This window comes from Eubalaena glacialis, chromosome 4 (assembly GCF_028564815.1).
Source record: "Eubalaena glacialis isolate mEubGla1 chromosome 4, mEubGla1.1.hap2.+ XY, whole genome shotgun sequence".
Classification (NCBI taxonomy): Eukaryota; Metazoa; Chordata; class Mammalia; order Artiodactyla; family Balaenidae; genus Eubalaena; species Eubalaena glacialis.
In genome coordinates, this window is record NC_083719.1 from 85,310,992 (window position 1) to 85,323,223 (window position 12,232).

Genomic DNA, 12,232 nt, shown 5'->3' on the forward strand with positions numbered 1-12,232 from the left:
TTTGTCAGCTTGAAGACATAAGCCATTGTAAACAAACAAACAAACAAAAAACCCAGGAGAATAAGGAATAAGCAAACGGGCAAATGGAACCTGGAAGTGATTAGCATAAAACTGTGTGAACATTTTGAATAGATTTTAAAATAGTGATAAAACAACGTGACATATAGGAACTCAGCTAGGCTGAGACTAAGGATATCTGTATTGTTTCCAAAACTGTCACTTTACTCACTTTATGACTCTAAGTACTTTGTCTTGATTATCCATGTTATAGGATTGTTCAGCAAATGGGAATCCAATTGGGCATGTATACAAAAAATGTGACTCAGGTAACATTGGATTGGGGCTTGTGACAGGAGTCTGTTTCTCTGGAGTTACATAATGGAGATATCTGTTGCAAAGCCCTGATCAACACTTGAAACTCATCTACTTTGCTTCTCAGACTCCTGCAGTCACTCTACTTCTATGATATCTAACAAGATGCAGCCTACTGGCTATGAGCTTGTCATCCAAGGAGGGAGGCCAAAGGTCCTCCGTAAAGAAGCAAATTAAGAGCAGAAAAGCCCAGACTCTGGGGATAGATAAACTGAGCTTGATTTCAGCTTGCTCCCTTACTTGTCCCCTTTACTTTGGTTTAGTGACTAACTCTCTCAGAGCCTTGAGTTTCCCACCTGTAGTAGTAATATTAACAACAACGATAACATTGACAGTGTTAATCTTTAACATATTTTGAGCACGGCAAGGCATTGTTCTAATTTCTTGGCAGGTTATCCAATTTAAATATTACAGCAACTCTTTGAGGCAGGTGCTATTATTATCATATTGTACAGAAGAGATAATTGTTGCAGAGTTAGCTATCTTAAATCACCTGAGTCACATCAGTAGGAAGTGGAGGAGGCAGGATTTATACCCAAGTAGTCACTCTCAGGAGGGTATGTACTCAATCACTACACCATGATGCTTTTTGTTAATATCTCAGTTTGTTTCTCTGCAAAATGGGTGTAATAAAATCTCTTCCTCTTTTATAAAGACTAAATGACTCAGTAACTGCAGAGTATTTAGAAAAATGCCTGGTACATAGTAGGACTGTATAAATGTTTGTTAAATAAAATAAATGAAATAAAACCTGCCCAATTGCAGAGCTAGCAATTGGTGGAGCAGAATTCTCACCTACTTAGTGTAAATCCAGATCCCTCACTCTCCACCACTACAACATTCTGCCTCCTGATATTGCTTCTAATTAAAACTGCCTTGCACAGATATGTGACATTATAAATGATATCTGTGGATTCCTAGTACATAGAAAGAAGTTAATAAATAACAGCATTTATTATTGATCATCTCAGCATATCATATTTGACTTGAGAGAGGCATAGTTTTGATTACCTACAATAATAATATTAATTGACCCTTTACTGGGCACCAGGGACTCTAGTAAGACTCTTCACACGTATTAATTGATTTAATTCTCACTAACTACACTAAAAAGGTACTGACTCTCATAATAAACTAAGGAAGGCATAGAGAATTTAATGAACTTGCCCAAGTTGCCAAAGTTTGTGAGTAGGAGAAAAGAATATGCACACAGACTTGTTGGCTACAAATTCTGCTCTATATCCCCTTCATTGTACCACTATTTCACTCTTGTGGAATTTATTCAGACAACACAATTTGGTAGAAAAACTCCAAACATTGAATTTTAGGTTTGGTTCTGCTATTAAATAACTTTGTAATTTTAAACGTATGACAGCCTTGTTTCATCACTCTCATCTGTAAAATTAAAATTGTTGAACTAGATAACAAAGTTGTCATTTATTTATTTTTCATTTGTTCATGAAAAAAATATGTATTGAATATCTGCCATGTGCTAGGCTCAGTGCTAAATTTTACCTCACCAAGATATCTATGCAAGGAATTCACACTTCTGTTAGACCGGTGGTTCAGAAATCCTTCTTCTAAGAATGTATATTGAAGTAGAAACGCCTTGGGGTCTATCTTCAAAACATTATTATCAGTGGACCCTGCTGTTACCATCAATATTGCTGCTACTGAGAGTAGAGCACAGACTATAGACCATTCATGTAGAATTTTAAAGGAAGAAAAAATACCCTACATTCTTCTCTATACACTGTTCCTGAGGATGTGATTGTTTAGCACATCTTGGGAAAAATTAGATTAACATGGTTATAGGTTAATGACGCCTGTGTGCTAGTCTGATAGTACTTGACTTTCTATTCATTCACCGTGTACTCCTACAAGCATGGAGTCAGTAATATTTGTGAGTGCTCCTAAATTCTAGACATTTTTTACTTTATGTAATTGCATCTTTTTATCTCAGATTTGCTCAGTTTGTTTTATATATGGGCTTTTAACGGTGTTCATTGATAAAATAAGATGTACATGTGTATGCTTGCATGTTCAACCTAGAACAGACTTAAGAAGTGTGATAAAGTTTGTGCTTCCTCTCATCCACAGATAATTTTTGTGGAGTTCTTTCTCACCAGATTAAGAATGATTTAACACGTATTTAAGAAAAGCTAACTCTTAATATGTTGCCTATATTTTATAAATGTATTGTGTGTATATATATATATACACACACACATATATAATATCTGACTAAATGTTTTGATATGACAAATTTAGAAATGATTAGATATAAGTATTTATTTATAATTGAAGTACAGTTGATTTACAATTTTGTGTTAGTTTCAGGTGTACAGCAAAGTGATTTACTCATACCCATATATATATTTTTTCAGATTATTTTCCATTATAGGTTATTAAAAAATATTGAATATAGTTCCCTGTGCTATATAGTAAATCCTTGTTGCTTGTCTATTTTGTGTATAGTAGTTTGTATCTGTTAATCCCATACTCCTAATTTATCCCTCCCCCCCTCACGTTCCCCTTTGGTAGCCATAAGTTTGTTTTCTTTGTGAGTCTGCTTTTGTTTTATATATAGATTCATTTGTATTATTTTGTTAGAGTCCACAGATAAGAGATATCATGTAATTATCCTTCTCTGACTTACTTCACTTAGTATGATATGCTCTAGGTTCATTCATCTTGTTGAAAATGGCAATATTCATTCTTTTTATGGCTGACTTATATTCCATTTTGTATATATACCACGTCTTCTTAAGCCAATTGTCTATTGATGGGTAATTGGGTTATTTCCATGCCTTGGCAATTGTAAATAATGCTGCTATGAACTTGGGATGCAAGTATCTTTTCGAATTACAGTTTTCAGCTTTTCTGGATATATGCCCAGGAGTGGGATTGATGGATCATATAGTAGTTCTGTTTTTAGTTTTCTAAGGAACCTCCATATGGTTTTCCATAGCAGCTGCACCAATTTACATTCCACAACAGTGTAGGAGGATACTTTTTTCTCCACATTCTCTCCAGCATTTATTATTTGTAGACTTTTTGATGATAGCCATTCTGACCTATATGAGGTGATACCTCATTGTAGTTTTATTTGCATTTCTCTAATAATTAGTGATATTGAGCATCTTTTCATGTTTCTGTTGGCCATCTGTAGGTCTTTGAAGAAATGTCTATTTAGGTCTCTGCCCATATTTTGATTATTTTTTTTTTTTTGATACTGAGTCGTATGAGCTATTTGTATATTTTGGATATTAACCCCTTGTTGGTCACATTGTTTGCAAATATTTTCTTGAGTTTCATAGGTTTTCTTTTTGTTTTGTTGATGGTTTCCTTTGCTGTGCAAAAGCTTTTAAGTTTGATTAGGTCACATCTGTTTATTTTTGCTTTTATTTTTTTTGCCTTGGGAAATTGATCTAATAAATATTGCTATGATTTATTTCAAAGAATGTTTTGCCTATGTTCTCTTCTAGGAGTTTTATGGTGTCCTGTCTTATATTTAGGTCTTTAAACCATTTTGAGTTTATTTTTATATATAGTGTGAGGGACTGTTCTAATTTCATTGATTTACATGTAGCTCTCCAACTTTCCCAACACCACTTGTTGAAGAGATTGTCTTTTCTCCTTTGTATATTCTGGCCTCCTTTGTCATAGATTAATTGGCTGTAGGTGTATGGGCTTATTTCTGGGCTCTCTATTCTGTTCCGTTAATCTATATGTCTGTTTTTGTGCCAATACCATGCTGTTTTGATTACTGTAGCCTTATAGTATAGTTTTAAGTCTGGAAGGGTTATGCCTCCGGCTTTGTTCTTTTTCCTTTTTCCTTTTTCCTTTTCTTTGGCAATTCTGGGTCTTTTGTGGTTCCATATAAATTTGGGGATTATTTATTCTAGTTCTGTGAAAAATGTCATGGGTATTTTAATAGGGATCTAATTAAATCTGTAGATTGCTTTGGGTAATATGACCATTTTAACAATATTAATTCTTCCAATCTAAGAGCATGGGGTATCTTTCCATTTCTTTGAGTCATCTTCAGTTTCCTTCATCAGTGTTTCATAGTTTTCAGCATATAGGTCTTTTACCTCCTTGGTTAAGTTGATTCCTAGGTATTTTATTCATTTTGACTCAGTTTTAATTGGGATTTTTTAATATTTCTCTTTCTGATATTTCATTGTTAGTGTAAAGAAATGCAACAGATTTCTGGATATTAATCTTGTATCCTGCTTCCTTGCTATATTCATTCATTAGTTCTAAGAGTTTTTCATGGAGACTTTAGGGTTCTCTATATAGAATATCATGCCATCTGCAAATACTGAGAGTTTTACCTCTTCCCTTTCAATTTGAATACCATTTATTTCTTTTCCTTGTCTGATTGCTATGGCTAGGACTTCCAATACTATGTTGAATGGAATTAGTGTTCGTGGGTATCTTTGTCCTGTTTCTGAATTTAGCTGGAAGGCTTTCAGCTTTGCACCATTGAATATTATGTTGTCTCTGGGTTTGTCATAAATGCCCTTTATCATGTTGAAGTATGTTCCCTCTATACCAGCTTTGGTGAGAGTTTTTTTTATCATGAATGGATGTTGAATTTTGTCAAATGCTTTTTCTGCATATATTGAGATGATCGTGTGGTTTCTGTCTTTCCTTTTGTTAATGTGGTGCATCACACTGATTGATTTGCGTACGTTGAACCATCTGTGGGACCCTGGAATTAATCCAACTCGATCATGGTGTATGATCCTTTTTATGTATTGTTGGATTTGGTTTGCTAATATTTTATTGAGGATTTTTGCATGTATATTAATCAAAGGTATTGGCTTGTTATTTTCTTTTTTTATAGTATCTTTGTCAGGTTTTGGTATTAAGGTGATGGTGGCTTCATAGAATGAATTTGGGAGTGTTCCCTCCTCTTCAGTTTTTTGGAATAGTTTTGGAAGGATAGGTAGAATTTCTTCTTTGTATGTTTGGTAGAATTCCCCAGTGAAGCCGTCCAGTCCTGAACTTTTGTTTGCAGGGAGTTTTTTTGTTTTGTTTTGTTTTATTACAGATTCTATTTCACTTCTAGTAATAGGTCTGTTCAAGTTATCTGTTTCTTCTTTACTCAGTTTTGGCAGGCTGCATGTTTCTGGAAACTTGTCCCTTTCTTCTAGGTTGTCCAGTTTGTTGGCATATAACTGTTCATAGTATTCTCTTATGATTTTTAGTATTTTTGTGGTATCAATTGTTATTTTTCCTCTTGTACTTCTTATTTCATTTATTTGTGGCCTCTCTCATTTCTTCTTGTTGAGCCTGGCTAGAGGTTTGTCAATTTTGTTTATCTTTTCAAAAAAAATCTCAGTTTTATTGATCTTTTCTATTGCTTTTTAAATATTTTATTTATTTCACCTGTGATCTTTATTATTTCCTTTCTTCTGCTGACTTTTGGTTTTTTCTTCTTTTTCTAATTCTTTTAGGTGGTACATTAGGTTGTTTATGTGAGATATTCTTTGTTTCTTGAGGAAGGCCTATATCACTATAAACTTCCCTCTTAGAAATGCTCTTGCTGCAGCCCATAGATTTTTTGTTAAGTTGTGTTTTTACTGTCTTTTGTCTTGAGATATTTTCTGATTGGTTCTTTGATTTCAGTACTGACCCATTGGTTTTTTAGTGGCATGTTGTTTAGTCTCTGTGTATTCATTCTTTTCCTGTTTATTCCCCCCTTGGTTGATTTCTAGTTTCATACTGTTGTGGTCAGAAAAGATGCTTGAAACAATTTCTATTCTCTTAAATTTGTTGAAGGTTTTTTGAGACTTAGTATGTGGTTTATCCTAGAGAATGTTACTTGTGTGTTTGAGAAGAATGTGTATTCTGTGTTGTTGTTTTTGTTTTCAGATATAATGTCCTGTAGATATCAATTAAGTCCAACTGCTCTCCTGTGTTCTTTATGACCTCTGTTGCCTATTGACTTTCTGTCTGAAAGATCTGTCCATTAGGTAAAGTCTCCTACCATTATTGTATTCCTGTCATATTCCCCCTTATGTCTGTTAGTATCTGTTTTATATATTTAGGTGCTCCTATATTGGGTGCTCATATGTTAATGAGCTTAATATCCTTTCTTGTATTGATTTCTTTATCATATGTAATGTCCTCCTTTGTCTTTCTTTATGACCTTTGTTTTAAAGTCTATTTTGTCTGATATGAGTATTGCAAGCCCGCTTTCTTGTAGTTTCTGTTTGCATGAAATATATTTTTCCATCTGCTCACTTTCAGTCTGTGTGTGTCTTTTGCCCTGAAGTGGGTCTCTTATAGGCAGTATATTGTATGTTCTTGTTTGCTTTTTTTTTTTTAACTCCAATCTACCTCTCTATGTGTTTTGATCAGAGCACTTAGTCCATTGACGTTTAAAGTAATTATTGGTAAGTATGTACTTGTTGCTATTTTAAACTTTGTTTTCCAGTTGATTTTGTAGTTCTTCTTTGTTCATTTCTTCTTTTTGTTTTTCCTTTTGTGGTTTGATGGTTTTCTTTTGTATTATGCTTGATTTCCTTTCTTTTGGGTTTTTGTAAGTCTATGTTTTTGATTTGTGGTTACTCTGGATATCAAGATTGTTGACTCATAACTATATCTACTTGCTGTAAACTGATAGTCATATAAGTTCAAACACATTAAAAAAGGTCTACATCACTATAGTCCCCTCCCCCACATTTTGTGATTTTGATGTCTTATTTTACATCATCATGTGTATCCTTTTGCTGTTAATTGTAGTTACATTCACTTTTACCAAAAATTTTTGATTTTTTTTTGTTTGTCTATATACTGGCTTATTTAAGTGATCTTCATCCTTTTGTATATTTGTATTTCCCATTGTGATTTTCTTTTTCCTATAGGTTCTTGCTTACTTTCTGTTTAGAGAAGACATTTCAATATTTCTTTTAGGATAGGTTTAATATTGCTGTATTATTTCAGTTTTTGTTTGTCTGAGAAATTCTTTATCTCTTCTTCTGTTCTAAGTGATAATCTTGCTGGGTAAAATATCTTATGTTGCAAGTTTTTCCCTTTCAGAACTTTGAGTATATCATGGCATTCCCTTATGGTATGTAAATTTTCTGCAGAGAAATCAGCTGATAACCTTATGTGGATTCCCGTGTAACTGACTCTTTTATTTTTCTCTTGCTGCCTTTGGAGTCCTCTCTTTATGTTTAATTTTTGCCATTTTAATAATGATATGTCTTGGTGTGGGTCTGTTTGGACTCATATTGTTTGTGACCCTCTGTGCTTCTTGTATCTGGATATCTGTTTCCTTCTTTAGCTCTGGGAAGTTTTCAGCCATAATTTCTTGAAATATATTTTCAACCCCCTTCTCTCTCTCTTCTCCTTCTGGAACCACTATTATATGTAGATTGACATGCTTTATATTATCCCATAGATCTTGTATGTTGCTTTCACTTTTTTTCATTTGTCTTTCTGTCCACTGTTCTGACTGGGTGATTTTCATTATTCTGTCTTCCAGATCACTTACTCATTCTCTTGTATTCTTTAGTCTGCTATTCATTGCTTCTAGATTGGTATTATCATGACTGATGATTTATTAAATTTTTGATTTATTAAATTATTGATTTATAAAATTTTTGTTTTATTTATTTTTAACAGAGGTTTAATATGTCAGCCAGATGATGTGCAAAGCCCTGGAGGTAACAAATTTAGATTAAAGTCTGTTGAAAAAGTCCAGTAAAAATATTAAGGTGATACTTGACAAAACAATAACATGAAATATACGATGCTTTGCTGAACTTTAGTTAAACTAGTTAAAAGAGTGCCCTAAAGTATCAGGCTATTAAAAAAATACAAATACATTTACATGCTAATTTTTATTCTTGGTAACAATATGCTAATTATTTTTTCTGAACATACATTAAAAATTCTTTCAACATTTCTGTTTGAAATCCTACCATGAGATTCAAAACATGGAATTCACTGATCTGTAGTTTGGGGGATATGTTTTCCACATTTTTTGCACATTAACTAATAAGGTAATTATAAAATATCTATATCCACTGCAGAGGTTTGTTTGCTGTTAATCCAGAGATCAACATACACACACACACACACACACACACACACACACACACACACTCAACTTCCAGTTCAACAGTACTCTTCAGAAACAATAGCATAGTCATATTATAAAGACAATTGATACTAAAGTGATTCATCAGCCTATCATCTTAAAGTAGTTTATATACCTTTCTATAAGATTATGTACAATAAATCTCACTTATTTTTAATGTGGTCCTTTTGCTCCAAATTCTAGTTTCTTGAGTAGTTTAGCTTATATGTAGATTGATTTAAGGAAACAAGGAAACCACAGTTGATGACAGTATGAGGAAGTGAACTTGCTTTTAATCATAACTGGCAAGTATTATATTATAATATAATACATTGGACATTTTTTCCCTTAGGCAAAGGAATGACTCCAAGTGGACTTGTGTGTAGTACTACAATCACCTCAAGTCTTAATTGACTGTTTATTCTGTGCCAGGCACTATTCTAAGCACTTTACATGTTCTAACTTGTTTAATCTTAGTGCAATTTTAAAATGATATTTTGACATAAAACTATATTTCTCAAACATATCAACTGCCCAAAAACATTTGACTTGATTAAGGCCATGGTTTTCACTTTCCTTTAGAAAAGACTTGTTAGCAAGGTTAAAAGCCTACCTAAAATGGGCTAAAGCTAATTAGAGATTTTACTGACTCTATTTACCCATGAGTCTAAGAAGCTGGCTTGACATGTGTAAACCCAGACTTAGACAGTCTTTCTTTCTTAATCCCCTTCTTGCTCCATCTCTAAGCCTTTTCCTTGACTGTTTCCCCCATGAAAGCCTTTTGATTTACCACTTACTTGCCTATAGGAATTCCTGAAATAGCGTCCCTGCAGGACTATTTACCACAATGTCCATTCTACCATTCTCTGGTGGGGGCAGGTAGAGGGATGGAGGACAATGAGTTAGGGACTGTTGGTCACATAAATTAGATGTAATGCCATTCCAGGAAAGGAAAGAAGGGTCTCTTATGAGCCTCTTTATTATTTCCTTACACTTGTCACTCATTTTCTATAAAAACTCACAAAACTTATATTAGGGTATATTTCTTTAATTGACAACAAACACATGTTTAATAATAAATATGGAGGTAATTTTCTTTCTTAAGATTTATGGTAGATTAAGTTTTACTCTTTTGTTTCTGATCATTCTTCACCATCATTGTTCACTTCATTCTCTCACAGTCTTTTATCCTCCTCCATTCTTTTCCATCCTAGATGAGTCGAACAGCAATGACTGGGGAAAGAGTTGTTCAGAGTTGGATTATAGCTGATATTTATATTTTTTTCATTTTCTGGATTTTTAAGCAAACTCAAAACCCTAAGTGCAAAGTATAATAATTGCATAAAATGGGGGCAGTGATATGGAGTACTTTGGAAGACTTGACCTTCAGACTTAGCAACTGAAATTAATGAGTCAGTCAGTGGCAATGTGCATGTTTTGGTGAGGAGTCACATATTCACTAAATTCTGCACTGGCAATTCTTTCCTATGTGAGACCTACTTAGTCTAGGATCACATTATCGTATGTACCTGAGTTTCCTTTATTCAAAATCCCATGAAATAAAATTTACAAAGGAATGCTTTAAAGATAATAATGAATTAAAGTGTGAAAATTTCATAACTGGAGCAGTCTAGCAATCTTAAATTGATATAAAATATTGGATTAATTCAAGAAAAGACAATTTCCAGTTAAGGAGTCTTATATTTATTCCTCCGAGGAAACAAAGATTTATTAATTATCCTCCACCATTCTGAACATGGAACAACAGAAAAAACCAATCTAATTAGGATCAAAATTATGCTTCTTTTATGAATTCTAGCAGATGCCCTCTTTTCATTCAATATAAGCTGATAACTGATATGGACATGAAATATGTAATTTTTGTATTAAATGATAGAGGATTGGCATAGTATCAAGAATGCAACCCAACAAAATGAATACAAAACCAAACACACAAACATCTTCTTGCTGGTTCAAACAAAGAATGCAGTTGAACAAATTTGATGTGTATCCAAGCAACGATAAATCCCTCCATCAGAGCCTTAAAGAATAAAGGACTAATCTTCATGAATGACTTTTTCCTTATAGAAAAAGCTAAAGTTAGATGATGTTTTGTGAAACTTTAAGACAGGTTTTTTTGTTGTTGTTGTTTGATTTTTTTTAAAGAAAATCACACACACACACAGATGTTTGCTATGGGCTTTTGAATGATTGCAAATTTAAAAATGTAACTTTCTGCAGTAAGCTGATGGAGGTCCTTCATAAAGCACAACATGTGTTCATATTCTTTCTTAAGACATATTTAGATAAGCTAAATCAGGATGAAAGGAAGATCAAAGATAGTTCTTTAGAAGGAAAGAGACGAGAGATGCTTAAGGAACTTATGTACAAAAGATAGTATCTATCCTGGTGATAATTTATGCTTGATAATCTGTTTCTTACTTATTCTGAGAATATATGAGATGACTTGCAATTTAATATCTCTTCCTGTATTTTATCAGGAGTAAAGAGCACTGGTTCCCAAGTTGATGTGTATGTTGGAATAGGAGTAGAGTTCTTTTTCACACTAGACTTGCTATCTGACAACCAGAATGGGTGACATTTAAAAATCTTCCCAGGTGATTTTGGTATGAAACATTTCCACCTCCATCACTAATAAGGGACTAGAGTTAATGGATGTTACCCTCTGTAACTATAATATGATTCAGTTTTCTTGCACCTGTAATGAAAAGGAAAACATGATGTATCTGCAAACTGATTTCAAAGACACACCTTTAGTGAAGGTAATTGTTAAATGAGTTTGTGTCTAAGGAATATTATATTAAAATAATGGGTTTTATATTTAGCTATGATTTTGCCACAGATATAAAAATACTTTTAAAACATATGCAATGTGTAAAAAATTTCAGACTACAATCTCAGGTATAGAAGACACATGAATCTTTTCTTTTGCACTAAATAAACTAATATTTATTTTGGAGGTTTCAATATTTCATGACAAAATTAAATCTCAGTTAATTCAATTCTAACTGCATTTCTGGATAGATATGCTGAAGATCATTTGGAATGATACAATGACATTTGGGTTATGGGGGCACACATAGTTATTGTCATCATATATCAAAACTAGCACTCTCTGGGTTGTATGTCCTTCAGTGTTCCCCCCCATTGTCAAATTATTCAGGGAACTTTGGTGTGGTTTCTTGTTAACTTCAGGGCATATTGAAGTCTACTTCAGAAGTCCACTACTTCTGAGCCCCTTTCTGTATTCCTTAATGGCTATGAAAACCTTTATATGGTTGTCTGTAAGGCACTTGGCAACTTTTAATGTAGTCCAGAAAAAGGCAAAGGCATTCTGCTCCTCAAGACATTCAGCTTTTCTCAATACCATGTTAGAATGAGTGAAATCTCTGGGATGCTAAGTCAGGCTTATCAACCATTTCTATACTGGACTCAAGAAGATCCTATAAGGTTGAATTCATCATTTAGGCTTTATATGGGAAATGGGGCACAATCTCTCTATGCTTTTGAATCCCTTAAACTATCTGGGACGTCCACTGTGTCTTTTTACAATGTATACACATTTCTACCTTTCCTTCTATCAAACTCATTTTTTTTCCTAGTATTAGTTTCAAAATTCAAAGCCAAATATTGACTCTTTGTAGCTCTCTGTCTTTCTTCTATAATATTCCTACTACAAAGCAAAGGCTGTCGTAAGTTTCATGTGTTCAAATAGAGAAGGGTTATAGATGAAAAGGA